This window comes from Symphalangus syndactylus, chromosome 9 (assembly GCF_028878055.3).
Source record: "Symphalangus syndactylus isolate Jambi chromosome 9, NHGRI_mSymSyn1-v2.1_pri, whole genome shotgun sequence".
NCBI classification, from domain to species: Eukaryota; Metazoa; Chordata; class Mammalia; order Primates; family Hylobatidae; genus Symphalangus; species Symphalangus syndactylus.
The window spans coordinates 124,185,645-124,209,926 of NC_072431.2; the positions used below are offsets into that span (position 1 = coordinate 124,185,645).

The window sequence follows — 24,282 nt, forward strand, 5'->3', positions numbered from 1 at the left end:
GTCTTTCAAAAAGGATTGGAAGCCGGAATCATGGTATGCACCTGTAGTCCTAGCTACTCGGGAGGCTGAGGCAAGAGGATTGCTTGAGCCCAGGGTTTAAGGCCAGCCTGGGCAACATAGTGAAACCATCTCTGAAAAATATTTTTGTCTAATAACACTTTTAAAATAAAAAGGATTGGAAACAACAATGACAAAATGTTTAAAAGGTGTTCCTTATTATAAGAATGAAGTAATGATGAAACCATTAAATTATTTTCTCAAATGAAAAACAAATTATCAAAATAGTAAAAAATTATTCTTGAAAATGTAAAAAGAATATGTAGTGCCTATCTCTAGGGCATAAAATTCACTTTGGAAGAAAGTGAAGTCCAGGTCCCCAAAGCCTTTTTCATAAATGAGACATCAAAGATGCCAAGGTACTCCCAACCAAAAGATCACATGATAACTTTCAAAGTCCTTCTCCCAAGCGATCAAAGAGGAAGAAGGGAAGTGAAGAGTATCTGTCACTTATTCTGGCCTACTTTTTGGAACCTTCTTCTACAGGTGATATTCCAAATTATACAGAGCCAAAGTAAGTTACTTTACCACAGTGTTAGGAGTCTCTGGGTAAACACTTTAAAAAGAGAAATAACAATAATTAAGTCCAAATAGACACAAATACAAATATGCCAAAAGGGCCTCCTGGTGTCCCTAGTGGAAGTCCAGTATCCTAAGAAAGACGGTAAGCTTTGGACTCAGAAAGATCTGAATTAGGATTCTAATAAATATCTTACAAGTATGTGGCCTTTGGGCAAGTTACTTAAAACTCTTTGAGCCTGTTTCCTCAACCATATAAAGGGAATAACTATATCAATATCATATATTTAAAATCCAGTAATATATTCAGCACATATTCAGTGCCCAGCCACCACCCATTTATATTACTAAACACAGAACTCTCTGAAAAAATATAATGATCCCTGATAAAGGAAGGGAGTGAGTGATGCTTGGGGTGATTTGGTCTAGGGGAAAGATGTAATAATTGATAAGTGAAATTGTAGGTGTATAGAGACATCTAGACCTCAGGGAGATCACCAAAAGAAAAGGAACTCAAATAAGCAGACTGAGATGGAGACTGTATCTCAGTGCTGAGAACTAACAGCTCCTACATATACATCCAAAGGATCTTTACAACAGTGATTCACGTGGCTAACTGAACAGTCTGACCTGGGACAGAGGTTGAAATTTTGGCCAAGATGATGTGGGAATGGGGAGATCCCATATCTCCAGCGACCTGAAAGACTAGGTTGGAAATAGTGGTAGACAAATGAATACCACCGTCATTCACCTACTGAGCACCTACTACAGCGTCAAGCACTGTACTTGGTATTTTATATATAGCATTGCGATCCTTACAACACTGCAATGTAAGGATTATCCCATTTTTCTACCAAGAAAACCAAGACTGAGATTAAAAGTAACTTGAGCCGGGTGTGGTGGCTCACACCTGTAATTCCAGCACTTTGGGAGGCAGAGGCAGGCAGATCACCTGAGGTCGGGAGTTCTAAACCAGCCTGACCAACATGGAGAAACCCCGTCTCTACTAAAAATATAAAATTAGCCAGGTGTGTTGGCACATGCCTGTAATCCCAGCTACTCAGGAGGCTGAGGCAGGAGAAGTGCTTGAACCTGGGAGGCGGAGGTTGCAGTGAGCCAAGATAGCACCATTGCACACCAGCCTGGCCAAAAAGAGAGAAACTTCATCTCAAAAAAAAAAAAAAAAGGAAGAAGTAACTTGAAAAAGTCACATAGTTACAGAACCAAGATTCCAATTCATAACTCTCTGATACTGAAGTCCAAGTTCTTTCTACAAGGCCACCGATGACACATAAAGCTGAACTATAAGTTATCTTACCTGAGGGTTATTATCCTCACTTTATAAGAAAACTCATCTGATTCAGAGAGGCTCAACTGTCTTGCCCAAAGCCATTCAGCTGTTAAGTGGGGTGGGGGGGGGGCACCAAGGAGTCTCTATCAAGCTCTTCAGATATTGTCCCAAAATCTTGTCACCTTATCACCACACTCCTGAAGGTCAGACCCCAGGGAAACTCCCTTCAGAATGAAAGTAAGAGTTAGAACCTAGAAGGAATGGACCCTTCTGTATTTAAGAGTAATATTCAAGGCACAAAAACACGTACACGAAATGTTCCTGTTTTGTTGAAAAGCTTAAATACACATACACACAGGTGGCACAACAGGCATAAACAGACCTCTATTTATCTCTTAGGAAAATAATTTCAGATAGTTAGGGCCTTAATCACGTTTTTGTATACTGGGCAGAGAAGCGTGGGAAGAAAAAGTTACCAAACTTTTAATAAAGTTGTTTCAATAAAGTTAAAGAGAATCATCACACTTCAGTGCATTATTTTGGCACCTAACATCTTCAAATCTGAATAGTCCCCTAAAGAGATAGCGTCTTCCATAACTCAGAAGCAAGTTTCATCTACTTCTAGTTCACTGATACATAACCAGTAGAATACAGCAAAGATGAAGGGATGCCACTCTTAGGATTACATTACATAAGACTTTTATCTTAGCAGACTGAATGACAATCTCCTACTGACCTTAAAGAAGCAGTGTCAGGCCAGGCGCAGTGGCTCATGCCTGTAATCCCAGCACTTAGGAAAGCCGAGGTGGGTGGATCACGAGGTCAGGAGTTCGAGACCAGTCCGGCTAAAATGGTGAAACCCCGACTCTACTAAAAAAAAAGAAAATTAGCTGGGCGTGGTGGTGGGCACCTGTAATCCCAGCTACTCAGGAGGTTGAGATAGGAGAATCGCTTGAACCCAGGAGGCAGAGACTGCAGTGAGCCGAGATCGTGCCACTGCACTCCAGCCTGGGCTACAGAGTGAGACTCCATCTTAAAAAAAAAAAAAAAAAACAGAAGTAAAATGTCATGCTGTGAACTGCCCATGGAAGAGGCCACATGGCAAAGAACTGCAGGCAGCATCTTGGACCTAAGGTGAAAAAATCTTGAGTAACAGACAGGTAAGACAGGAAAATGGGTTTCCACACCAGCTCTGCCTGTGTGTCTTTTATCAAGTCTTTTTTTTGTTTTAATTTTCTTCATCTTCCTCACTGATATCAGCTCCTGATGACACAGAGACAAGGATTTACTTCTCTGTGTGTTTTAGGAAGACTAAATCAATAAAGGACCAAAGTTGATAGGGTCAGTGGCTGAATTTGAACTATGATGGGATTCCCATGCAATCGAGCATGGCAGAGAAGGTGCAGTAAAATCTCCTCCCTCTTCTTCCACCAGGTGAAAAGGCAAGGAATGATGAGGACAGTCAAGTTCAGGGTCACAGGACAGTAATGAAAATGTCAATGGAATACGAAGTTAAGTTAAAGAACCGCACTGACCTTAAAGAGTATTTATTTCTAGCTTTACTTGGAACTTCCCTGTGAAACTCCACTAAGTTAAAATACACAATTTGGCAAAACTATGTCAGTGATTAAAAATTCCTTATGACATGCAACCAAAATCAGCCTTTTTCTTCTTCAATATTTGTTTAACTCTAAATACTACTTTCCATTTGAAAACATTCAATTGATCATTACTTGAGAACAAACTATATGACACAAAGTCATTCCCTGCTGTCATCATTGCAATTGTCACAAAAGTCCCTTCTCCAGGCATCGTACTAAAAACTTTTTACATATTATCTCATTTCACTCTACGCCAACTCCAGGGGGAAGATAATGCTAATATCCATACTTTATACATTAGGAAACCGGGGCTTAAAGATAAGCAGTCACATAGGAGGTTCCAAGATGGCCGAATAGGAACAGCTCCAGTCTGTAGCTCCCAGCATAAGTGACACAGAATATGGGTGATTTCTGCATTTCCAACTGAGCTTCCGCTGGTGACACCCAGGCAAACAGGGTCTGGAGTGGACCTCCAGCAAACTCCAACAGACCTGCAGCTGAGGGTCCTGACTGTTAGAAGGAAAACGAACAAACAGCAAGGACATCCACACCAAAACCTCATCTGTACGTCACCATCAACAAAGACCAAAGGTAGATAAAACCACAAAGATGGGGAGAAACCAGAGCAGAAAAGCTGAAAATTCTAAAAAACGGAGCGCCTCTTCTCCTCCAAAAGAACGCAGCTCCTCACCAGCAACAGAACAAAGCTGGACAGAGAATGACTTTCATGAGTTAAGAGAAGAAGGCTTCAGACGATCGGTAATAATAACCTTCTCCGAGCTAAAGGAGGATGTTCAAACCCATCGCAAAGAAGCTAAAAACCTTGAAAAAAGGTTAGATGAATGGCTAACTAGAATAAACAATGCAGAGAAGTCCTTAAAGAACCTGATGGAGCTGAAAACCATGGCAAGAGAACTACGTGACAAATGCACAGGATTCAGTAGCCAATTTGATCAAGTGGAAGAAGGGGTATCCATGATTGAAGAACAAATGAATGAAATGAAGTGTGAAGAGAAATTTAGAGAAAAAAGAGTACAGAGAAATGAACAAAGCCTCCAAGAAATATTGGACTATGTGAAAAGACCAAATCTATGTCTGACTGGTGTACCTGAAAGTGACGGGGAGGGCCGGGCGCAGTGGCTCACGCTTGTAATCCCAGCACTTTGGGAGGCTGAGGCGGGCAGATCACGAGGTCAGGAGATCGAGATCCCGGTGAAACCCCGTTTCTACTAAAAATACAAAAAAATTAGCCAGGCGTTGTGGCGGGTGCCTGTAGTCCCAGCTACTCAGAGAGGCTGAGGCAGGAGAATGGCGTGAACCCGGGAGGCGGAGCTTGCAGTGAGCCAATATTGCACCACTGCATTCCAGCCTGGGCGACAGAGCGAGACTCCGTCTCAAAAAAAAAAAGAAAGTGACGGGGAGAATGGAACCCAGTGGAAAACACTCTTCAGGATATTATACAGGAGAACTTCCCCAATCTAACTAGGCAGGCCAACATTCAAATTAGGAAATACAGAGAACGCCACAAAGATATTCCTCGAGAAGAGCAACTCCAAGACACATAACTGTCAGATTCACCAAAGTTGAAATGAAGGAAAAAATATAAGGGCAGACAGAGAGCAAGGTCAGGTTGTCCACAAAGGGAAGCCCATCAGACTAACAGCGGATGTCTCGGCAGAAACTCTACAAGCCAGAACAGAGTGGGCGCCAATATTCAATATTCTCAAAGAAAAGAATTATCAACCCAGAATTTCATATCCAGCCAAACTAAGTTTCATAAGTGAAGGAGAAATAAAATCCTTTTCAGACAAACACATGCTGAGAGATTCTGTCACCACCAGGCCTGCCTTACAAGAGCTCCTGAAGCAAGCACTAAACATGGAAAGGAACAACTGGTACCAGCCACTGCAAAAACATGCCAAATTGTAAAGACCATCAAGGCTAGGAAAAAACTGCATCAACTAACGAGCAAAATAACCAGCTAACATCATAATGACAGGATCAAATTCACATAACAATATTAACCTTAAATGTAATGGGCTAAATGCTCCAATTAAAAGACACAGACTGGCAAACTGGACAAAGAGTCAAGACCCATCAGTGTGCTGTATTCAGGAGACCTATCTCACGTGCAGAGACACACATAGGCTTAAAATAAAGGGATGAAGGAGGATCTGCCAAGCAAATGGAAAACAAAAAAGGCAGGGGTTGCAATCCTAGTCTCTGATAAAACAGACTTTAAACCAAAAAAGATCAAAAGAGACAAAGAAGGCCATTACATAATGGTAAAGGGATCAGTTCAGCAAGAAGAGCTAACTATCCTAAATATATATGCACCCAATACTGGAGCACCCAGATTCATAAAGCAAGTCTTAGAGACCTACAAAGAGACTTAGACTCCCATACAATAATAATGGGAGACTTTAAAACCCCACTGTCAACATTAGACAGATCAATGAGACAGAAAGTTAACAAGGATATCCAGAAATTGAACTCAGCTCTGCACCAAGCAGACTTAACAGACATCTACAGAACTTTCCACCACAAATCAACAGAATATACGTTCTTCTCAGAACCACATCACACTTATTCCAAAATTGACTACATAGTTGGAGGTAAAGCACTCCTCAGCAAATGTAAAAGAACAGAAATTACACAAACTGTCTCTCAGACCACAGTGCAACCAAATTAGAACTCAGGATTGACAAACTCAGTCAAAACTGCTCAACTACATAGAAACTGAACAACCTGCTCCTGAATGACTACTGGGTACATAACGAAATGAAGGCAGAAATAAAGATGTTCTTTGAAACCAATGAGAGCAAAGATACAACATACCAGAATCTCTGGGACACATTTAAAGCAGTGTGTAGAGGGAAATTTATAGCACTAAATGCCCACAAGAGAAAGCAGGAAAGTTCTAAAATGGACACTCTAACATCACAATTAAAAGAACTACAGAAGCAAGAGCAAACACATTCAAAAGCTAGCAGAAGGCAAGAAATAACTAAGATCAGAGCAGAACTGAAGGAGATAGAGACACAAAAAACCCTTCAAAAAATCAGTGAATCCAGGAGCTGGTTTTTTGAAAAGATCAACAAAATTGATAGACCGCTAGCAAGACTAATAAAGAAGAAAAGAGAGAAGAATCAAAGATGTAATAAAAAATGATAAAGGGGACACAACCACCAATCCCACAGAAATACAAACTACCATCAGAGAATACTATAAACACCTCTACGAAAATAAACTAGAAAATCTAGAAGAAATGGATAAATTCCTGGACACATACACCCTCCCGAGACTAAACCAGGAAGAAGTTGAATCCCTGAATAGACCAATAACAGGTTCTGAAATTGAGGCAATAATAGCCTACCAACCAAAAAATGTCCAGGACCAGATGGATTCACAGCCGAATTCTACCAGAGGTACAAGGAGGAGCTGGTACCATTCCTTCTGAAACTATTCCAATCAATAGAAAAAGAGGGAATCCTCCCTACTCATTTTATGAAGCCAGCGTCATCCTGATACCAAAGGCTGGCAGAGACCCAACAAAAAAAGAGAATTTTAGACCAATATCCCTGATGAACATCGATGCAAAAATCCTCAATAAAATACTGGCAAACCAAATCCAGCAGCATATCAAAAAGCTTATCCACCATGATCAAGTTGGCTTCATCCCTGGGATGCAAGGCTGGTTCAACATATGCAAATCAATAAACGTAATCCATCACATAAACAGAGCCAAAGGCAAAAACCACATGATTATCTCAACAGATGCAGAAAAGGCCTTTGACAGAATTCAACAGCCCTTCATGCTAAAAACTCTCAATAAACTAGGTATTGATGGGACATATCTCAAAATAATAAGAGCTATTTATGACAAACCCACAGCCAATATCATACTGAATGGGCAAAAACTGGAAACATTCTCTTTGAAAACTGGCACAAAACAGGGATGCCCTCTCTCACCACTCCTATTCAACATAGTGTTGGAAGTTCTGGCCAGGGCAATCAGGCCAGAGAAAGAAATAAAGGGTATTCAATTAGGAAAAGAGGAAGTCAAATTGTCCCTGTTTGCAGATGACATGATTCTATGTTTAGAAAACCCCATCATCTCAGCCCAAAATCTCCTTAAGCTGATAGACTTCAGCTAAGTCTCAGGATACAAAATCAATGTGCAAAAATCACAAGCATTCTTATACACCAATCACAGACAGAGAGCCAAATTATGAGTGAACTCCCATTCACAATTGCTTCAAAGAGAATAAAATACCTAGGAACCCAACTTACAAGGGATGTGAAGGATCTCTTCAAGGAGAACTACAAACCACTGCTCAACAAAATAAAAGAGGACACAAACAAATGGAAGAATATTCCATGCTCATGGATAGGAAGAATTAATATTGTGAAAATGGCCAAACTGCCCAGGGTAATTTATAGATTCAATGCCATCCCCATCAAGCTACCAATGACTTTCTTCACAGAACTCTTAAAAACTACTTTAAAGTTCATATAGAACCAAAAAAGAGCCCACACTGCCAAGACAACCCTAAGCAAAAAGAACAAAGCTGGAGGCATCACCCTACCTGACTTCAAACTATACTACAAGGCTACAGTAACCAAAACAGTATGGTACTGGTACCAAAACAGAGATATAGATCAATGGAACAGAACAGAGCCCTCAGAAATAATACCACACATCTACAACCATCTGACCTTTGACAAACCTGACAAAAACAAGAAATGGGGAAAGGATTCCCTATTTAATAAATGGTGCTGGGAAAACTGGCTAGCCATATGTAGAAAGCTGAAACTGGATCCCTTCCTTACACCTTATACAAAAATTAATTCAAGATGGATTAAAGACTTAAATGTTAGACCTAAAACCATAAAAACCCTAGAAGAAAATCTAGGCAATACCATTCAGGCCATAGGCATGGGCAAGGACTTCATGACCAAAACACCAAAAACAATGGCAACAAAAGCCAAAATTGACAAATGAGATCTAACTAAACTAAAGAGCTTCTGCATGGCAAAAGAAACTACCGTCAGAGTGAATAGGCAACCTACAGAATGGTAGAAAATTTTTACAATCTACCCATCTGACAAAGGGCTAATATCTAGAATCTACAAAGAACTTAAACAAATTTACAAGAAAAAATCAAACTACCCCATCAAAAAGTGGGCAAAGGATATGAACAGACACTTCTCAAAAGAAGATATTTATGCAGCCAACAGACACATGAAAAAATGCTCATCATCACTGGCCATCAGAGAAATGCGAATCAAAACCACAATGAGATACCATCTCACATCAGTTAGAATGGCTATCATTAAAAAGTCAGGAAATAACAGGTGCTAGAGAGGATGTGGAGAAATAGGAACACTTTTACACTGTTGGTGGGACTGTAAAATAGTTCAACCATTGTTGAAGACAGTATGGCGATTCCTCAAGGATCTCGAACTAGAAATACCATTTGACCCAGCCATCCCATTACTGGCAGCCAGAGAGAAAGGTCAAGTTACCCACAAAGGGAAGCCCATCAGACTAACAGTGGATCTCTCGGCAGAAACTCTATATCATGCTGCTATAAAGACACATGCACACATGTTTATTGCAGCACTATTAGCAATACCAAAGACTTGAAACCAACCCAAATATCCATCAATGATAGACTGGATTAAGAAAATGTGGCACATATACACCATGGAATAGTATGCAGCCATAAAAAAGGATGAGTTCATGTCCTTTGTAGGGACATGGATGAAGCTAGAAACCATCATTCCGAGCAAACTATCGCCAGGACAGAAAACCAAACATTGCATGTTCTCACTCTTAGGTGGGAATTGAACAACGAGAATACTTGGACACAGGGTGGGGAACATCACACACCAGGGCCTGGCAGGGAGTGGGGGAAGCGGGGAGGTATAGCATTAGGAGATATACCTAATGTAAATGACAAGTTAACGGGTGCAGCACACCAACATGGCACATGTATACATATGTAACAAACCTGCACGTTGTGCACATGTACTCTGTAACTTAAAGTATAATAATAAAAGAAATAAAAATAAAAGATATTCAGTCACTTGCCTAAAGTCACATCTCTCACATCTCTAGTGACAGGGTCAGGATTTACACCCAAGTTAGCTGACTCCAGAGCGCTGCTGTGTGCCTTGCTATTGGCCCTGAAGACACAGTTCATCTCAGCCAGGGAAGCATGTAAGACCTCACTTATCAGGGAAGCACTTCTGCTCTTTGCTGGAGATTTCTTAAAAATATCATTTTTCCAGCCGGGCGCGGTGGCTCACTCTTGTAACCCCAGCACTTTGGGAGGCCGAGGCGGGCGGATCATGAGGTCAGGAGATCGAGACCACGGTGAAACCCTGTCTCTACTAAAAATACAAAAAAAAAATTAGCCGGGCGTGGTGGCGGGCGCCTGTAGTCCCGGCTACTCAGAGAGGCTGAGGCAGGAGAATGGCGTGAACCCGGGAGGCGGAGCTTGCAGTGAGCCGAGATCGCGCCTCTGCACTCCAGCCTGGGCAACAGAGCGAGACTCCATCTCAAAAAAAATATATATATATATATATCATTTTTCCCCATATACAAACTGAAAAGCCATGGCCTTCTCAAAAAAAGATTACTCAGACCTTCAGTCGATTCTCAATCCAGATAGCACCTTCACAGCTCTGGACCAAAACCAGGCCATCCTGTAGCAGTAATAGATAAAGAAAGGCAAGGTTTAAATTAGCTTTTTATGTTAATGTATTAATAGATTAATCTTTTTTTCATAGTGGAGTTGAACTAATCTCACCATTCCTACTAAAATAGATGGGATATTATGTGCATCATTCATCAATGAGAAGCATTTTTTAAAATAGATAAAAGGGTAATTGAGGCCAAGGGATCAGTGATCCGGACATCCTGAGAGGAGGTGCCAGCCAGAAAGGCAAATCTACTTTAAATTTCAGAGCCACTGCTGGTAAAAAATTTTTCTACCTCACATCTGAGTCCTTCAGTTGGTCATCCCAAATGCACTCATCTTTCAGTGTGTTTGCACAGATCAGAAGAAAAACAAGGGATGGGTGGATGAAAAGATAGAAATTCCTATTATTGAGCCACTTACTATATGCCAGATACTGAGATCAGCATTCCTGATCTCATTTAATCCCAACATCTCTATGAGATTATGCACATTTCACAGATAAGAAAACTGAGGCTTGGAGATGTTGAGTAATTTGTGTAAAAATATTCAGCCGGAGAATGAGAATTCAAATCCACATCTGGCTAAGTCCATCCTCTTTCACTACACAGTGCTGTCTTCATTAGTAACCACACCTGTGTTGGAAGTGTTTCTCAGCATAGGTACACAATCAACCTTTAAAGGGAAAGTTTGGTTCTTACATCAAAACAAGACCAAGACCAAGGGACTGAGACAACCAAAACGTTTTAGAATCAAATGAGACTTTAGAGACTAAGTCCATCCTCCTTATCTGACAGATAAGGAACCTAACGCCTAGGAAGGTTAGGTGGTTTGCCTGCGGGGACGCAGCTCATAAATGGCTGAGTCAAGACTAATAAAGAAAGCTACAAACTAAGACTATGCCCTTCATCTTTGCTCTTAGCAGGTTGCACTACCTTTGTTTCCTCTGCATTTTATGAAAAACCATGTTCATCTTCTGCTCTACCACTGTTTTGTTGAGAGTAGGAACTAGCAGTTAAATAAGTGACATGCCCGGCGCGGTGGCTCACGCCTGAATCCCAGCACTTTGGGAGGCCGAGGCGGGCGCATCACGAGGTCAGGAGATCGAGACCATCCTGGCTAACACAGTGAAATCCCGTCTCTACTAAAAATACGAAAAAATTAGCTGGGCCTGGCGGCGTGCGCCTGTTGTCCCGGCTGCTGGGGAGGCTGAGACAGGAGAATGGCGTGAACCCGGGAGGCGGAGCTTGCAGCCAGCCGAGATCGCGCTACTGCACTCCAGCCTGGGTGACAGAGCAAGACTCCATCTCAAAAAAAAAAAAGTGACAAAATCGTATGTTCTTTTCTCCAATATTACGAAAACCATAAAACATCGGTATGTCATGTATTCAAAAGAGCTGGACACCAACTCTAATAAACAAAGACGTATTTATCTCATTTACCTAAAATGTATACATGAAATATGTATTTTCCTAGAATCAATATCATAATGGAATAAAAAAATTCAAAAAGTCGGCTCCATTTCTGCAGAAAATTTACAGCTTTGGGAAAACCCACAGCTGACTCAGATTCTAAGTCTCTCAGAGTCCTGGAGGGTAGGTAGAAGCTGCAGGTGATAGTCTAGCACAACTCATTCCCGTTTATCAAACATCTGTAGAGTGTCTAGTGTGTGGCCGGCATTTAAAAAAGGGGAGAGGGGGGAGAAAGACGTGGTCCCTATCCTCGAGGGGCTTACTGATTCTCGGGAAGGAAAGCGCTCCGCAGCAGTAACCCTAAGAAGCTCCAAATCCCGGTCCTCTGCCTCTCCTCTGGTCCCTATCCGGCGCTCTGGTACAGCCGCAGCATCTCTGGCTAGGATGCTCCACAGAGATCTTCCTCCAGGTGGGCGGGGAGACCCAGCCCAGGGAGCTGGAGGCATACCCCAAAGGCGACGCCAACAGCCCCAGGGCCGCCCCAAACTCACTCAGGGGCCCCTACAACCCTCTCAATACCTCCCTCCCAAGTCGTCCGCCTCGAAGCCCCCACACCCTGCGGTTACCTCAGGGGTCTCGCGTGATCCATGCTGCATACCCAAGACACCAGGGGCCGCTCCAAGTCTCAGGGTTAAGAGGCCCAGGCGGCCCACAGGGATAAGAGCAAAAACTGTTGGAACACGACGGACTCTAGGACCGGGGAGGAGGGGGACAAAGAGCAAAGGGGACAGAAGGGGACGAGCCCCCGGGAGCTGAAGTTTACAACTGCCACTTCCGGAGCTGAAAACACTCGGCTTCTCTCGCAGACGTTCCCAGACTTTCACAGGTCAGCCCAACTCAGGCCCGGCCCCACTTTTTCCTCCGGCCTCTCGCAGCCCTCAGCTTGCAGCTCCTGGATACGTACTCCGAGAACGCTGGCTCGGATTGGAAGAGCCCGCCCGCCAAGCAGCGCGCCTTCACTGAGGGACGAACGGGCGCATGCGCCGTTGCTGGGGAGCGGCGGGCTCGCGACCGCACGCGCTCCCGCTCCAGGAGCTCAGCGTCCCCGCCGACGGTGCGCCTTGCCCACGCGCTGCTGTGGCTTTTCAGCGTGAGGTGCCCGCGTTCCTGTCTCAATCGCCAGAGCCGAGTGGAAATGCAAATTTCCAGCTTCTAACCCCTTTTCCCTGCCTGCTGAATAAAAACCTAAGAGGTCGGATCCCAGATCCTGCTTTTTGAAACTGGTTCTTCTGCCCATCTTTAGAGCCACAGCAACCGTGGGCTGGTCCCGGGGCCTGGGGAGAAATTCTCTGGGCTCAGGTTCTGCGCAACTGCCTGGTTTACCTCTGTCTGGACAGCTCTCTGCCTGCACAGGGCTTCGTGTCCCCTCTTCCCGTCCCCATTGTATCCCAGCTTGGGGTGGTGAGCAGGGTCGGAAGAATGCATTGATGCTGCTTGCAGTGCGTTTCATTATCAACATTACATAACCAGGCACAGCGTGGTAAACGCCTCGGAGGGTTAGCATGTGTGTACCCTCTTTCCTCGCTTCTCTCATTCTCTCTCTCTCTCTCTCTCACACACACACACACACATACACACGCACGCACACACCGTCCTCTTTTTGATAATTTATACTTTGGTTTCTGCCGGTGGCTGCTTCACAATCTGCTGCCGCCTAAGGGAGATTGGAAAACCAAATCTTCTTTTGTTCCTTAACTTTTGAAAGCCTATTCTCCCAGAGAACAACGCAAATTGGCAGGATTTGATCAAAGATTTTTATCTTCACCACCACCTCCTCTGCACAAAAAGCTGTTTAATGCAAAACGAGCCTTGTATACTAAACTGGTTCCTTGTTGATTGTAATCAACCTGAAACCAGGTGTAGGGGCCTTCTTTTCTCCTCTCTCCCTTGGGAGAGCCAACGGTCATAAATGCAAACACAAATTGAGATTAAAACCTCCTTGATTCTTGTAGCACTGACACCTTAATTGGTTTGATTTTAGTCATTTAGATCTAAAACAGAGGCCTGTCTCTAATTCTTTTTACTAGAGCCATAAAGAGGATAATTGCTCCAAAGGAAATAAAGGGAAAAAATAGCCCACTCTAACGTTTAGAAATGAAATGGAAAATTACAACTGACTAATGAAACTAGGGGAGTGTAATAAACTGGTTGTACGTATGTGAGCCTCAGAGTTTTAAAGCACCAGGTGAGCCACATTCTTTTGACCCTTCTGTAACCTCCCCTAGAAAGTTTAAATACCAGGTTTTGATTTTTTTTTTTAATTATACTTTAAGTTCTGGGGTATATGTGCACAATGTGCAGGTTTGTTACATTGCTATACATGTGCCATGGTGGTTTGCTGCACCCATCAACCCATCATCTACATTAGGTATTTTTCCTAATGCTATCCCTCCCCTAGTCTCCCACGCCCTACCCCCCACCCCACAGCTTCTTGATTATTATGCTGCCTTGGTATCAATTCGTAGAACTGAAGGTCTTGCCATAATTGTTGCTCTTAGTGGCTCTGGTCCTATGCTCCTTCTATATGCTAAAACGGAAATATCCTTCTAAAGCATAACTCTGATTATGTTACTATACTGATTATTTCTTTTGGTGGCTCCTCAATTGCTGCCTGGATAAAACCCAAATTTTCTGCTGTCAGTCAAGGGCCCTAATCTCCCTACTCGCCTTTCCAGCCTTGCTTTTTCTGATCTCGCAATAAATCTTCCTTCTCATTCTTACATTAGCAATAGAAAACACAAAATGTTTGGGAATAAATGTAATAAGAGGTAGGCATGGGCTTGTATTAAAAGTATTAAGATACATAGGTTAATATACAAGATTTAAATCCAGATAATATTATTTTGTGTTTGTTTTTTAAATTTATATATTTCTTATTTTCAGAGACAGGGTTTCATTATGTTGCCTAGGCTGATCTCAAGTAATCCGCCCACCTTGGCCTCCCAAAGTGCTGGGATTATAGGCGTGAACCATCACTGTTAGCCAAATAACATTATTAAACAAATAATATGGCCAGGCGCGGTGGCTCACGCTTGTAATCCCAGCACTTTGGGAGGCTGAGGCGGGCGGATCACGAGGTCAGGAGATCGAGACCACAGTGAAACCCTGTCTCTACTAAAAATACAAAAAAATTAGCCGGGCGTGGTGGCGGGCGCCTGTAGTCCCAGCTACTCGGAGAGGCTGAGTCAGGAGAATGGCGTGAACCCGGGAGGCGGAGCTTGCAGTGAGCCGAGACTGCACCACTGCACTCCAGCCTGGGCGACAGAGCAAGATTCCGTCTCAAAAAAAAAAAAAAAAAAACAAAAAACAAAAAACAAATAATATGTGCCAAGCACTGTACTAAGCGGTTTCACATTTGCTATGGTTTGAATGTGTCCTCCAAATTACAATGACTTCTAATTCTAAGCATTAAAGTGAAAGGAAGTCACACCTCTCCCACTTTAAATCAAAAGCTAGAAATGATTAGCTCAGTGAGAAAGCCATGTCAAAATCCAAGACAGGCTGAAAGCCAGGCCTCTTGCGCCAAATGGTAGCCAAGGTGTTAATGCAAAGAAAAAGATCTTGAAGGAAATTAGGGCAGGTGTGGTGGCTCAGGGCTGTAATTCCAGCACTTTGGGAGGCTGAGGCAGGAGAATGCCAGCCCTTTGGGAGGCTAAAATGGGAAGCAAGGAATTTGAGTCTAGCCTTGGTGACAGGGTGAGACTCCAGTGAACACACAAATTTTAAGAATGTGAAACAGCCTTATTAGTGATATGAAGAAAGTTGTAGTGTCTAGGTAGAAGATCAAACCATCAGCACTCCCTGAATTAGGCCAAAGCTTAATTCAGAGTAAGACCCAAACTCTCTTAAATTCTGCGAAGGCTGAGAGAGGTGAAGAAGCTGCAGAAGAAAACTTGGAAGCTAGCAGAAATTGGTTCATAAGTTTTAAAGAAAGAAGCCTTCTTTGTAACATTCAAGTGCAAAGTAAACCAACAAGTGCTGATGTAGCAGCTGCAACAAGTTATCCAGAAGATCTAGCTAAGATCATTGATGAAGATGACTATTCTGAACAACAGATTTACAATGTACAGAAAACAGCCTTCTATCGGAAGATGATCCCTACAGAGGTGAAGTGAATGCCTGGCTTCAGAGATTACAAGAACAAGTTGACTGTTGTTAGGGACCAATGCAGCTGGTAATTTAAGTTAAAGCCAGTGCTTATTTACCATTCCAAAAATCCTAGCACCCTGAAAAATTGGGCTAATCTGGCCAGGCGCAGTGGCTCATGCCTGTAATCCCAGCACTTTGGGAGGCCAAGGCAGGTGGATCACCTGAGGTCAGGAGTTTGAGACCAGCGTGACCAACATAGAGAAACCCCATCTCTACTAAAAATACAAAATTAGCCGGGCGTGGTGTTGCACACCTTTAATCCCAGATAGGAGGCTGAGGCATGAGAATCGCTTGAACCTGGGAGAGAGAGGCGGCAGTGAGCAGAGATCACACCATTGCACTCCAGCCTGGGCAACAGGAGTGAAACTCCGTCTCAAAAAAAAAAAAAAGAAAGAAAGAAAGAAAAATTACACTAATCTATTCTGCCTGTGCTCTGTTAATGAAACAACGAAGCCTGGATGACAATACATCTCTTATGGCATGTTTACTGAGTATTTTAAGCCCACTGTAGAGACTTACTGCTCAGAAAAAAAGATTACTTTCAAAATATTACTGTTCATTGACAGTGCACTTGGTCAACCAAGAGCTCTGATGGCTATGTACGGGGAGATTGATACTGTTTTCATGCCTGCTAACACAGCATCCATTCTGCAGCCCATGGATCAATGAAGATTTTTGACTTTTTTTTTTTTTTGAGACGAAGTCTCGCTCTTCTGCCCAGGCTGGAGTGAAGTGGTGCAATCTCAGCCCACTGCAACCTCCATCCCCGGGTTCAAACAACTCTCCTGCCTCAGCCTTCCGAGTAGCTGGGATTACGGGCGCACGCCACCACACCTGGCTAATTTTTGTAGTTTTAGTAGAGACGGGGTTTTGCTATATTGGCCAGGCTGGTCTCGAACTCCTGACCTCAGGTGATCTACCTGCCTCGGCCTCCCAAAGGAGAATTACAGGCATGAGCCACTGTGCCCAGCTGAATTTTGACTTTCAAGTCTTATTATTTAAGAAATCTATTTTGGCCAGGAGCGGTGGCTCATGCCTGTAATCTCAACGCTTTGGGAGGCCGAGATGGGTGGATCACTTGAGGTCAGGAGTTTGAGACCAGCCTGGCCAACATGGTGAAACCCCATCTCTACCAAAAATACAAAAATTAGCTGGGCATGGTGGTGCATGCCTATAATCCCAACTACTCAGGAGGCTGAGGCAGGAGAATCACTTTAACCTGGGAGGTGGAGGTTGCAGTGAGCTGAGATCGTGCCACTGTACTCCAGCCTGGTAAACAGAACAAGACTCCATCTCAAAAAAAAAAAGAAAAGAAAAAAAAAAAGAGGCCGGGCACGGTGGCTCACGCCTGTAATCCCAACACTTTGGGAGGCCGAGGTGGGCAGATCATGAGGTCAGGAGATCGAGACCATGCTGACTAACACAGTGAAACCCCACCTCTACTAAAAACACAAAAAATTAGCCAGGTGTAGTGGTGGGCACCTGTAGTCCCAGCTACTCGGGAGGCTGAGGCAAGACAATGGCATGAACTCGGGAGGCAGAGCTTGCAGTGAGCCGAGATCGCGCCACTGCACTCCAGCCTGGGCTACAGAGCGAGGCTCCATCTCAGAAAATAAAAATAAATTAATTAATTAATTTTAAAAAAAAGAAAAGAAAGGAATTTCATTAAGACTATGCTTTCATAGATAGTGATTCTTCTGATGGATCTGGGCAAAGTAAATTGAAAACTTTCTGGAAAAAATTTACCATTCTAGATGCCAGTGAGAACATGTATGATTCATGGGAGGAGGTCAAAAATGTCAGCTTTTTTTTTTTTTAAGAGATAGGGTCTTGACGCAGGGGCAGGTGGATCACTTGAGGTCAGGAGTTCAAGACCAGCCTGGCCAACATGGTAAAACCCTGTCTCTATTAAAAATAGAAAAATTAGCCCACAGTGGTGATGCATGCCTGTAGTCCCAGCTACTTGGGAGGCTGAGGCAAGAGAATGGCTTGATCTTGGGAAGTGGAGGTTGCAGTGAGCCAAGATTATGCTATTGCACTCCAGCCTGGGCAACAGAGGAAGACTCTGTTTCAAAAAAAAAAAAAAAAAAGAGTGAGATTGAGAGATAAGGTCTTGCTTTGTGGCCCAGGCTGGAGTGCAGTGGTGGTGTGATCACGGCTCACTGCAGCCTGAAACTCCCGCACTCAAGCAGTCCTCCTTCCCCAGCCTCCCCAGTTGCTAGGATTACAGGAACACACCACACTATCACACCTGGCTAATTGTTTCTTAATTTTTTTTGGAGACAAATTCTCATGTATTGCCCAGGGTGGTCTCAAACTCCTGGGCTCAAGTGATCCTCCCACCTCAGCGTACCAAAATGCTGAGATTACAGGCATGAGTCACTGCACCCAGCTAAAATGTCAACATTAACAGGAGTTTGAAAAAAGTTTATTTCAACCCTCATAGATGACTTTCAGGGGTTTAATTCTTCAGTTGAGGAAATTACTGCAGAGGTGGTAGAAATAGCAAGAGGACTAGAATTAGAAGTGATGCCTGAAAATGTGACTGAATTGTTGCAGTCTCATAAAACTTAAACAAATGAGGAGTTGTTTCTCATGAATAAGCAAAAAAGGTGGCTTCTTTTTTTTCTTTTTAATTTTATTTTACGTTACGTTCCAGGATACATGTGCAGAACGTGCAAGTTTGTTACATAGGTAAAAACGTGTGCCATGGTGGTTTGCTGCATCTATCAACTCATCACCTAGGTATTAAGCCCCACATACATTACCTATTTGTACTGATGCTCTCCCTGCCCCCTGCCCCCTGCCCCCCGACAGGCCCCAGTGTGTGTTGTTCCCCTCCCTGTGTCCATGTGTTCTTGTTGTTCAGCTCCCACTTACGAGTGGGAACATGCGGTGTCTGCTTTTTGGTCCTGTGTTAGTTTGCTGAGGATGATGGCTTCCAGCTTCATCCATGTCCCTGTAGAGGACATGATCTCATTCCTTTTTATGGCTGTGTAGTATTCCATGGTGTCTATGTGCCACATTTTCTTTACTCAGTGTATCATTGATGGGTATTAAGGTTGATTGCATGTCTTTGCTATTGTGAATAGTGCTGCAATAAACATACCTGTGCATGTATTTTTATAACAGAATGATTTATATTCCTTTGGGTATATATCCAGTAATGGGATTGCTGGGTCAAATGGTATTTCTGGTTCTAGATCCTTAAGGAATCGCCACACTATCTTCCACAGTGGTTGAACTAATTTACATTCCCACCAAGAGTGTAACAACATTCCTATTTCTCCGCAGCCTCACCAGCATCTGTTGTTTCTTGACTTTTTAATAATCGCCATTCTGACTGGCATGAGATGGTATCTCATTGTGCTTTTGATTTGTATTTCTCTAATGATCAGTGACGTTGAACTTTTTTTCATGTTTGTTGGCTGCATAAATGTCTTCTTTTAAGAAGTGTCTGTTCATGTTCTTTGCCCACTTTTTGATGAGGTTGTTTGTTTTTTTTTTTCTTGTAAATCTAAGTTCCTTGTAGATTCTGGATATTAGACCTTTGTCACTTGGGTAGATTGGAAAAATTTTCTCCCATTCTGTAGGTTGCCTGTTTGCCCTGATGATAGTTTCATTCGCTGTGCAGAAGCTCTTTAGTTTAATTAGATCCCATTTGTCAAAAACTGTGGAACACTTCACAAATTTGCATGTCATCCTTGCACAGGGGCCATGCTAATCTTCTCTACATCATTCCAATTTTAGTATATGTGCTGCTGAAACAAGCACAGAAAGTGGTTTCTTGAGATGGAATCTGCTCCTGGTGAAGATGCTGTGAATATTGTTGAAATGACAAGAATTTATTTATTTATTTTATTTTATTTTTTGACTTAGGGTCTCACATCGCTGCCCAGACTGGAATGCATTGGCATGATCACCGCTCACCGCAGCCTTGTCCTCCCAGGCTCAAGCAGTCCTCCCACCTCAGCCTCTCAGGTAGCTGGTACTACAGGTGTGCACCACCACACCCATTTTTTTGTAGAGACAGAGTCTCGCTCTGTTGCCCAGTCTGAAGTGCAATGGCATGCTCACAGCTCACTGCAGGTTCGACCTCTTGAGCTTCAGCAATCCTCCCACCTCAGCCTCCTTAGTAGCTGGGACTGCAAGCTTGTGCCACTACATCCAGGTCTATTTTTGTATTTTTTGTAAAGATGGGGTTTTACCATGTTACCCAGGCTTATCTCAAACTCCTGGGCTCAAGTAATCCTCCTGCCTCAGCCTCCCAAAGTGTCAGGATTATAGGCATGAGTCACTGCCAGATCCCTATTGCATACTTACTAGACTACAGAATAGTGTGAACATAACTTTTTTTTTGAGACAGAGTCTCGCTCTATCGCCCAGGCTGGAGTTCAGTGGCGCAATCTCAGCTCACTGCAAGCTCCGCCTCCCAGGTTCACGCCATTCTCCTGCCTCAGCCTCTCTGAGTAGCTGGGACTACAGGCGCCCGCCACCACGCCCGGCTAATTTTTTATATTTTTAGTAGAGACGGGGTTTCACCGTGGTCTCGATCTCCTGAACATAACTTTTATACGCATTGGGAAAGCAAAATATTTGTGTGACTCACTGTATTGCAATGTTTGCTTTACTATGGTGGTCTGGAGCTCAACCTGCAAAGTCTCCAAGGTATACCCTGTGTACGACATTCTGGAAAATCAAACTAGGAAGAAAGCAAGAAGATCAGTGGTTGCCAAGAGTTGGTAGGGGAAGGGATGAATAGGCAGAGCACGAACAATTTTTACGCCAGTAAAGCTGCTCTGTATGCTCCTATAATGGTGGATTATAAATTTGTCTAAACCCATGAATATACAACACCAAGAGTGAGCCCTAATGTAAACTACAGACTTTCGGTGATTATGATTATGATGATTCATGGATTGCAACAAATGTAGCTCTCTGGTAGAAGATGCTGAAAACGGGAAGTTGCGCATGTGTGGGGGAGGGTGTGTATGAGAAATCTCAGTGCTTTCCGTTTAATTCTGCTGTGAACCTAAAACTGCTCTTAAAGTCTTTTAAAAAAATAAAAATACATGTACATAAAAATATGTAACGTATCCTCAAAGTCCAACCTCTCTACTCCAGATCTAAAAACATTCAAGAGTGTGTTTTACTTCTTTATAGATATTTTGATGTATAAGTAAATACCTAATTTTTGGCCAGGCACAGTGGCTCATGCTTGTAATCCTAGCACTTTGGGAGGCCAAGGTGGGTGGATCACTTGAGGCCAGGAGTTCCAGACCAGTCTGGCCAATATGAAGAAACCCTGTCTCTACTGAAAATGCAAAAGTTAGCTGGGCATGGTAGCACACACATTAATCCCAGCTTCTTGGGAGGCTGAGGCACAAGAATGGCTCAACCTGGGAGGCGGAATTTGCAGTGAGCCAAGATCACACCATCACACTCCTGCCTGGGTCCCAAGAGCAAGACTCTATCTCAAAACAAAACAAAAACAAAAAATACTTCTGCTTTTTACAGATAGGGGGTCTCACTATGATACCCAAGCTGGCCTCAAACTCCTGGCCTCAAGTGATTCTCCCACCTCAGTCTCCCAAGTAGCTGGGACTACAGGTATGAGACACCACACCCAGCTATATTTTTAAAATAAGCATTTATTTATTTATTGCTATATTTATTCACATGTACACACATACACATTAGTAGCAGACGCTGCTAGTTGCTTATCTATTCCCTACCCCACCCTTGCTGATAAACCCTGATTTGTTTGTAGCAGTTATAGGTACGACTTCAGAAGATGCATGTTCGACTCTTGGCTATCGTGTTTCCTGCTGCCAGCTCCTAGCCCTCCCAGGCTCCCTTGTAGCTAGGGTTGGCTATGTGAACAGTTCTGAACAATGAAATATAAGAGGCCGGGCACGGTGGCTCAAGCCTGTAATCCCAGCACTTTGGGAGGCCGAGGCGGGCGGATCACGAGGTCAGGAGATCGAGACCATCCTGGCTAACACGGTGAAACCCCGTCTCTACTAAAAATACAAAAAATTAGCCGGGCGTGTTGGCGGGCGCCTGTAGTCCCAGCTACTTGGGAGGCTGAGGCAGGAGAATGGCGTGAACCCGGGAGGCGGAGCTTGCAGTGAGCCGAGATCGCGCCACTGCACTCCAGCCTGGGTGACAGAGCGAGACTCTGTCTCAAAAAAAAAAAAAAAAAAAAAAAAAAAAAGAAATATAAGGGCACATTTACTGAGATAAGAATAAAAACAGCCTTGATCCTCGATGACATAATTAGTTGCTGACCCTTTCCTGAACTGCCTACCACCCCTGATCTCCCCTGATCTCCTTGGAGTAAGCAATAAATGGCCTTAGAGTTTAAGCCTGTGCTAGTCATGTTTTCTGTTACTTGAAGCCAGTGGCATGCTAGTAAACCAGCTCTGGGGGAGGGAAAAAGTTCCCCTGATTTGTAGTCTGTGCTGACTTCCTTGATGTAAATAAATACTCTCACTATGGCCAATTTTAAACAACCAACATGAAGCTTGACTGCACTTGTGAAGAAATGTGCACATTTGGCTCTCAAGAGCCCTGTGCTCTCTCAAGCAAATATGAACCAGCTCTGGCACATCACCGCTTGAAGCCAAACAAATGCTAACATATGCATTGTAATTCTATACTTTTTCTTTTTAATAAGCATAGACATTTCTATGTCGATATGAAAAAAATACCCTTTTATGGCTGCATAATGACCTATTTTATAAATGCCCATAATTTATCCAGTCATTTAGATGTTTATCAACTTATTCCTTTTATTTAAAAAATAAAACACTGTCTATGTATATTTCACATATTTGTCTTTTTTTTTTTTTTTTGAGATGGGGTCTCGCTCTGTCACCAGGCTACAGTGCAGTGGGGCAATCTCGGCTCACTGCAACTTCCGCCTCCCAGGTTCAAGTGATTCTTCTGCCTCAGCCTCCCGAGTAGCTGGGACTACAGGCACACGCCACCACACCCAGCTAATTTTTTTTTTTTTTTTTTTTTTAGTAGAGATGGGGTTTCACCATGTTGGCCAGGATGGTCTTAATCTCTTGACCTCGCAATCTGCCTGCCTTGGTCTCCCAAAGTGCTGGGATTACAGGCGTGAACCACCATGCCCGGCCATATTTGTCTTTTTAAAATGATAGTTAAAAAAAAAAATGACAGTAAAGAGCTGGGCATGGTGGCTCATGCCTGTAATTCTAACACGTTGGGAAGCTGAGTAGGGGGGATCACTTGAGCCTAGAAGATCAAGACTAACCTGGGCAAGATGATGAGATCTCATCTCTACAAAAAATACAAATATTAACCAGGTATGGTAGCACATGCCTGTAGCCCCAGCTATTTAGGAGGGGGAGTTGGGAGGATGGCTTGAACCAGGTTGAGGCTGCAGTGAACCGTGACAGAGCCACTGAACTACAGTGTGGGTGACAGAGTGACATCCTGTACCAAAAAAAAAAGAAGAAGAAAAGAAATGATTTACAACAATTCCCTTACTGTGCCCACCAATATCAAGCTACTGTATCATAAACTGTGCCCAATCCTCATCATATTTCTGACATTCCCTGAAAGTATTCAGCCCAAGCTCTAAAACTCTACAAATAATTGGCTCTAATTTTCTATTTTGAGACACCGTTAAGCCTCAGTCAGTGTGGTATACTTTCTTAATGAACTAAATCTAGTACACTTAACTTTGCTTAATCAACAGTTTTTATAATGAGCTTTTGAGGAGTCACTATTTGACGATGTTTTAATTATTTAAAAATACTACCAGGTTACCTTCCAGGAAGATTGTATCAACTTAAACAAATAATAACATTGGGGGAAAGTGTCCACTTCCTTCTGCACTAGATATTTTCTCAGTATCGAAACTTTTCCAATCTGATAAGCAAAAAGTGATATATCGTTATTCTGTTGTCCTTTTAATTTACATTTATCTGATTATTAATGAAGTTTAGTAACATCTAGAAATGACACTTTTATGTAACTGGAAGCACGAAATCACTACTACACCACCACTGCCATCACAAATTAGAGAGGAGAATTGTACCAAGTCTAAGACGTTAGCTTATCACCTTACAATGAATAATTGAATTACTCTAGCCAAGATTCACCAGGAAGGGTAACATTGTCTACATAAGCCTATTGTTAAGAATTGAGCCTATTTATTATTACTCCTCACGGGTCTAAACAGAGTATAATTGAAAAGCAAAAATTAAGGAGTAGGAGCGAGGGCAATGGTGGAAGAAAGACACTGAAATCAGTATGTATAACAATGTAATGACTCTAATATAAGCAGTGGTGTTCTTGCAAATTACGGGCAATAGGAAAGTGTTTCTCTTCCTACTTATAAGTTTAGACTAGCATTCTCCAGTATTTATCCTCAAGTTATTTATTTATTTATTTATTTATTGAGACGGAGTCTCAGTCTATTGCCCAGGCTGGAGTGCAGCGGCACAATCTTG

At 42.9% G+C, this 24,282-nt stretch overlaps 2 protein-coding genes and 1 non-coding gene across 52 annotated transcripts in view; all 3 read right to left on the minus strand.

Annotated features, from left to right (window-relative positions):
* CCDC171 (coiled-coil domain containing 171) overlaps positions 1–12,655 on the minus strand; it is a 416,355-nt gene extending 403,700 nt beyond the window's left edge. For 21 of the 50 annotated variants that reach the window (XR_010113576.1, XM_063609154.1, XM_063609151.1 and 18 more), the window contains exon 1: positions 12,214–12,655. The gene's annotated coding sequence lies outside the window, so the exon portion shown is untranslated. Of the gene's footprint in view, positions 1–1,894; positions 2,092–2,603; positions 2,738–10,122; positions 10,183–11,910 lie in introns of all 50 variants that reach the window. The other 29 variants (XM_063609161.1, XM_063609149.1, XM_063609143.1 and 26 more) reach the window with 16 other exon arrangements.
* Positions 12,656–18,621: 5,966 nt separating this feature from the next.
* Positions 18,622–24,282, minus strand: part of LOC134731359 (homeobox protein engrailed-1-like) — a 34,509-nt gene continuing 28,848 nt past the window's right edge. The window contains exon 3 of the mRNA XM_063609172.1: positions 18,622–19,613. The gene's annotated coding sequence lies outside the window, so the exon portion shown is untranslated. The remainder of the gene's footprint in view (positions 19,614–24,282) is intronic.
* Positions 19,464–19,570, minus strand: LOC129490970 (U6 spliceosomal RNA). Its single transcript, XR_008660420.1, has one exon. It is a non-coding gene; the product is annotated as a U6 spliceosomal RNA (small nuclear RNA).